We start from the raw sequence: 215 nt of genomic DNA, 5'->3' as shown, positions 1-215 counted from the left end.
GATTAGACATGTTTTTTTATTATTGTCATTAGTGATTATCTAAATTTCAGTTAAAAGAATTGATAAAATCCTTCACACTGTGCCTTTAAAACATACAGTATTTCAGTTCCTTTAAAAATGTTTATTAATGTTAAACATCAATCTCAGCTGTAAGATATAACATTGTTTTTATTTTGCAACAAGTAAACAGCTAACCAGAAGTTGAGTTTAACAGT

Source organism: Austrofundulus limnaeus, unplaced genomic scaffold (assembly GCF_001266775.1).
Source record: "Austrofundulus limnaeus strain Quisiro unplaced genomic scaffold, Austrofundulus_limnaeus-1.0 Scaffold1716, whole genome shotgun sequence".
NCBI classification, from domain to species: Eukaryota; Metazoa; Chordata; class Actinopteri; order Cyprinodontiformes; family Rivulidae; genus Austrofundulus; species Austrofundulus limnaeus.
This window is presented reverse-complemented; position numbering follows the sequence as displayed.